General features: G+C 42.0%; 1 pseudogene; it reads right to left on the bottom strand.

Moving 5' to 3' along the window:
* Positions 1-355: 355 nt before the first annotated feature.
* On the bottom strand, positions 356-1,078 carry LOC147829370 (ribosomal biogenesis factor-like; annotated as a pseudogene).
* Between the last annotated feature and the right edge of the window lie 4,319 nt (positions 1,079-5,397).

Below are 5,397 nucleotides of genomic sequence, written 5' to 3'. Positions count from 1 at the left end.
TTTGCCTGTCTCATTTTTAATGTTTCAAGGTAGCTAGAAATGTTAACATTAACACTGTTTGTGCCCAATAAATTTCAAAGGGTCAGAATGGACAAAAGAAATACCAGATCAATTTAAAGGTCATTCAGGACCTATCCACGTGCTGCTTATAAATAAAGAGTACAGTTCATCTAGGCTTGTGGTTTTTCTCGTCCTCCTACCTGACAACCTCACACAGCCTTCTTCTCAGTCCTCTACTCCAGTGACTCCACAGAAATCCAGCATGCTGGCTCAGAACTCGCTTGAGTAACGTGTCTGAAAGAAGCCAGAATCTTCAGCAGATACCAGCTACAGAAATAGCTTCTGGTGGGTGCAGAGCCAGCTCTTTTTCAAGAGTAAGCCTTTATGAGAAATTTCCAAGTTCCTTCTGAATATTTACAAAAGCATTATTCACTCTACAAACTTTTTCGTCATTTACAATGTTTATCTTTTTAAGATTAGTGGTGACTGGTTTTGCTTTGTTTTTGGACTTAAAGGTTTTTTTGGCTGGCTATGTGAAATACTTTCCTGGACTTCTGCCCTCTTAATTTGTTCTTAGCCATTGTCTTTGATATCTGCGTGGTGCTTCTCAAGCTCCAGGTGACACCATCTGCACGCCTATTTAGAGTATTTTAATGCACTGGTCACACTGACTGGCTCTGGAAATGGTAATTCACTCAACATACGCCAATGAGGCTTAATGTCAGACTTTGTTAGAGCTCTTCAGTGGAATTCGGGATGTTGGAAGATGTAACCATGGAACTGTTTGGCCAGAGTTCTCCAGAGAAAAAGAAGCATTGGGAGATATAGGAAGATAGGTCGATAAGATTTCTTATAGGAACTGGTTCACGCAATAGTGGAGGCCAAAGAGACCCAGATAGACCATCTAAAGGCTGGAGAATCAGAAAATCTAGTAGCCTGGCTCAGTCCAACTCTCAAGGTCTGGGGGACTGTTAGTGTAAGTTCTGGAATCTGAAGGTTGGAGAACCTGGATTCCTGACATCCAAGGGCAGGAGAAGATCCATGTCCCAGCTCCAAAAGGGAAGGAGGGTTTTCCTTTCCCCTGTCATTTTGCCCTGTCCTGACCGTCTGTGGACTGGTTGATGCCTGTCCACATTAGGAAAGTGTCAGTCTTCCTTATGATTCAAATGCCGATTTCTTCTGGAAGCATGCACACAGCCATGCCCAGAAATAATGCTTCAGCAGTTATCTGGATATCCTTTAACTACCCAAAATTAATCATCACAACCACTATTTTGAAAGTGCCTGCTTGAGAGTGAAACCAACACAGAGCTGAAGAAGGTAGAAGGCTACAGGGAACAACTGATTTTCTCACTTGAACCCTTGTATCTAGGCATGCTTGAAGTTTTCAGATTATGTGGAGCTATAGTAAATTCTCTTTCTGTTTAAATTTGAATGAGTTAGTTTTTTTTTTTAATGGTACTGGGAATTGAACCCAGGGAACACTGAGCTACATACCTAGTCCTTGTTTAAAATTTTATTTTGAGACAGGATCTTGCTAAGTTGCCCAAGCTAGCTTTGAACTTGAGGTTTTCCTGCCTCTGGTTCCTAGAATTACAGGCATTGCACCGCCATGCTTAACTTTTTTTTAAGATTTCAGAGTCTTTTTATGTTGCTCAGGCTGGCCCTGAACACCTAAACTCAAGTGAGCCTCCTGCCTCAACATCCTGAATAGTTAGGACTACAGGTGCACACCACCATGCCAGGCTCAAGGTAGCTTTTGGTCAGTTGAAATAGAGACTCCTACTTGACACATTAAAGCAGTGATCTCAGTTCAGAGTTATCTGTATTCTGACCCATATGGGTGAATCTCACCTCCCCTATTTTGCTAGAAGACAGAAATGGAAGCCAAATATAGGTCAAGCTAACAGCTGCTGCTAATCTTCTATTAAATGCCCTCTAAGGAAAGTTGGATCTCAAGCTTTCAGAGGATTATGTGGAAAACATCAAGCATTTATCTTTAGCTGGTGAGCTATTTGTTCATTCAGGCTCTTCTTCAAGCAATCAACTTTATCTTTAATCACAAGTTTAGATGAAGCTATTGAAAACGTCTGCCAAACTCCATTATTGAAAATGTAACCTGGAAATGTTTCTAAGTTAAAAGTTTATTTACTAATTTCTCTGCTTAACTCAACAGTATTCAGACCTAGGACATACATGTGTTCAAGAAACCTTTGGTGAATAATGAATTGAAGGAATATTGTGGCGTCAAAGCACCTCCTAGCTGGTGTCTCACCACATATATATCCTGGCTGGCCTAGTGCCTTTCTCAGTTCCTGCAGTGTTTCTGCAGGTTTTGCACTTCTCATCTGGCCAGTGAGAAACTTTGCTAGTCCAGATATTTGAAACCTTGACAACTTGAGTGTGAGGGTTCTTATTGCCAACATATGTGCTACTCAGGGTTTTTGAAGCAATCGAGGCAAACAAAATCCCAGATTCCTATCTTGACATCAAGCTATTTCTTTTCATCAGCTTCGTGTCCCTCTAATGGGAATGGTATTTTGCTCCACTGCCTTCAACTTGTTGCCTGAGTTCTTTTCTTGGACAGAAGCCTAGACCTTGGCAGTAATCTAGTTGGTGTGGGTCCTTGGAACCTAGCCAAGTTCCTGATGTCCATCTTTACTGCTCCTACTGTTTCTTTTAATGACTCAGTGTTAGGCACAGCTACTGAAGTCCTGTTGCTGTTAGTCATGTTTCCATCACTGTAACAAAATACTTGAGAGAATCTACTTAGAAAAAGGAAAGGTTTATTTTGCTTCACAGTTTTGGAGATTTCAGTCGATGGTTGGATACATTCATGGTTTTTGTGGCTGAGGCCACATATCATAGCGGAAAGCATGTGGTGGAGGAAGCTGTTTACCACTGTCAAATGGCTTGGAAACAGAAAAGTGAGAGGGAATGGTATGGGGTCCCAGTATCTCCTTCGAAGCTCACCCCAACCACTGGATGAAATTCTGCTCCTGAGCCTGACCTCTTAATGGGTCCTACCAATAGCACCATGAGCCAGTTCTTTGGAGGACACTTCTCCAAACCATAGCACATGTCTTATCTGGTCTTCTTTGACAGTGATGAGAGCTTAGAACTCACCTGCATTTGTGCTTCTCTCTGGGCCTTGGCAGTTTATACTGTAAATCCTCCCCTGCAGAAAGGGGTCTCCTTTGCTCCTGATTAACTAGTGCTGGCTCCATTGCACAGGTTCCTGCCTGCCAGCTGCTCCCAGCCTGCCTCTCAGAGTTGGAGCAGCTCTTTCCCTGGGCTTTTTTCACTCTGTGCTTCCAAATTGGAGCATTTCCCTTTGTCTCTGTCTTCTAAAGGCAGATACTAGGCTTCCTTTTCTTTCAAGTAATTATCTAGGTAAGAATGCCCTTTTATTAATTTTTATTTTTGGTACTGGGGATTGAACTCAGGACCTTGTGCTTTCAAAGCAGGTGCAGCACCACTGAGCTAAATCTCTGGCCCAAGAATGCACTTTAATTAAAAAATAAGGCCTCTCTTCTTTTTAACTCAAAATACTAGTAATAATCATGCTACCCACATGAGTTTTCAGTTCCAGGTTGATGAAATTTCTCCTCCTCCTCCTCCTCCTCCTCCTCCTCCTCTTTCTCCTTCCCTTCCCCTTTCTCCTCCTTCCTCTCCAAATGTTCAGCAAGGGAGGCTATGTCCATCTCTAAATCTCAGTATCTTAGCAGGGTCCATGGCCAATCCTCACAAGCTAGTCCCTACCTCTAAAGGGGCAAAATGACCCAAGGCCCTCTTTGTCAACAAGATAGTTGATGGTGGTGGCAGCCTGTGTTAGCTTTCCTTATCAGCTCATAGATAATCAGGTTCCCTCTGTTCTCTAAGAGGAATCATGGAAAGCGTCCTCAGTGTTCCCTGACTTTTTGGGATATAAGCACATTCTCTGCTTTCATTTGCTTCCCTTGTCTGCTTTGTATAACTCAGCTTTGTGAAAGCATGTTGACCAGGCCCATGGCACCATGCCTTACAGATACCAGAGATGGTGTCTGATTCCTCCTCAGATGAAGGCAGGGTCGTCTTGTGAGAGCAAACTGTTAAGAGTCCAGGCCTGCCAATGGGTTGTAAGAATTTCCCTTGAAACCAGGGACTTCATCGATCACACCTTTTATTATCTTGCTGATCACCTGCTCTAAAATGACAGGAGCTACAGTATCCAAGGTGGTTTTGTGGGTGTGACAGGCCTGAGCCTCTAAATAGCTTTCACTTTTGAACTTGAAAAACCCCCCTAGTCTCTGTTCTCTACTCCTAGGTTGCTTGATGGCAAATATTCCCTGCCTCTCCCTCTGGCCCTTTCCTTCTTATTTTGGATGAAAATATTATAGCCTTTGAGGAAATTACTACAAGAAATGCCATGCGCAGGAGATAATATACATGGCTCTCTGTGACCATCCTTCTGCTTCATTGTCTTTTGTCCAAATGTCTCCTTATTACACAGAGGCAGTGTAGCTTAATGGTGAGATGTGGGCAATCTGGAACCAGAAATCCAGCTTCAAATCCTGGTTCTGCCCCCTCTATATGTATTACTGGGTTAATCTTTCAATTTCTGAACTTTTGTTCATGTTAAATGCAGAGACTATGCAAACCTAATGCATATGATTAGGACAGAATTGGACAATTACGTGGATGGAAAGTGATTGCCACTGTGCCTAGCACATTGGAGATAGCCTACAAATATTGTGAATTATTACTGTTACAGGCTGCAAGGCAGAAAGAAATGTGGTAAATGCAGCAGGACAGCCTTCCAAAGCTGCTGTCCTGCAGCTGCTCAATCTTGGCTCACTGATAGGTGGGTTATATTACACAGTACCAAAAAGCAAGCCTTGGATATCTGGAAATAGATTCCAGATGCTTAAAGAATTTCCATAATTTCCTGTGTAATGAAACCTCGGTGGAGAATCATCTGAGCAGTATCAGGTATTATCTCCAAAATGACCATGATGTGTATTATAACCCATGGGGAATTTATTGCTTGAGCAAATAGAGACATTAAAAGTTGACAGCTTAGTTTCTTTCAGCTTTCATCATTAGGAACACCATCAGGTATGCTTTGGTGTCCACTCCCCCCATCCCTGCCATCCCTTTTGTCTTTTTTTAAAGTGGTTTCTTACTTTCTGACTCCATAAGATGTTCTAGACTTATCTTGTATTTTCCAAGAGTGTAATTAACTACTCTTATAGGACCCCTGGTTCCTTTTATTGGAAAATACTATTTAAATACCAAGGTCTCGCTGTTATGTATGTTCTTATTTTCTTAAATATCATTGTGCCTAGATTCTCTCAGAAGATGAGCTATAAAATATGTGTCTAACTCATACATAACACATATCAATATCTATCTGTT

Source organism: Heterocephalus glaber, unplaced genomic scaffold (genome assembly GCF_053883595.1).
Source record: "Heterocephalus glaber isolate CG9 unplaced genomic scaffold, H.glaber_assembly_v1.0 deba00000621, whole genome shotgun sequence".
Lineage (NCBI taxonomy): Eukaryota > Metazoa > Chordata > Mammalia > Rodentia > Bathyergidae > Heterocephalus > Heterocephalus glaber.
The sequence above is the reverse complement of the archived record's forward strand: the minus strand, read 5'-3'. Positions and strand labels throughout refer to the sequence as shown.